Source organism: Frankliniella occidentalis, unplaced genomic scaffold (genome assembly GCF_000697945.3).
Source record: "Frankliniella occidentalis isolate FOCC.00 unplaced genomic scaffold, Focc_3.1 Scaffold36, whole genome shotgun sequence".
Lineage (NCBI taxonomy): Eukaryota > Metazoa > Arthropoda > Insecta > Thysanoptera > Thripidae > Frankliniella > Frankliniella occidentalis.
Window position 1 is genome coordinate 1125944 of NW_026267166.1, and position 627 is coordinate 1126570.

Here is a 627-nt window from a genome sequence, read left to right on the forward strand (position 1 = left end):
GGGAGGGAGGGAGGGAGAGCGGGAGGGGGAAAACTTTGGACGCTAGCGGGCTTTGCATTCGCCGCATTTGATTGCTCGCTGATTGTGCTCTCTCGCCATACCCGCCCGCCCTATAGCTCCGCCTGGACTTCCTGGACCTGACCCTGGCCCAGCCCGACGCCAACGGTATCTGCCGCAACGATTTCCTCTCCATCACGGGGTCGTCCTTCTCCTACCCGCGGATATGTGGCGTCAACACCGCAAATCACAGTGAGTGACGAATGAATGACGCGCCGAGTTTCTTTTGTTGGAAACTTTGCCTCTCTCTTTGCCTTTCTGGACATTTTATTTTTCATGTTTAACTGCTCACCTATCTGCTTTTCTACCCCGTCTTTAGTGTACGTCGACTTCCCCGCGGGGACCAACTCCATCGTCATCTCTGTGGACACAGACTCGGCGGTGCGCTTCGCCAGGAACTGGAACATCCGGATCACCCAGATTGAAGCGACCAATCCGAGCCACGGTGAGCCTCTCCCCCCGGCGGGCCCGGCGCAGCCCTGGCCGTGGCCGGGCCGTCAGCCCTCAGCTCAGGCTCGACGGGCCGGCCTGTCTACTCTAGACTGATTGTCTCTCGGCCCTCCTCTTCCC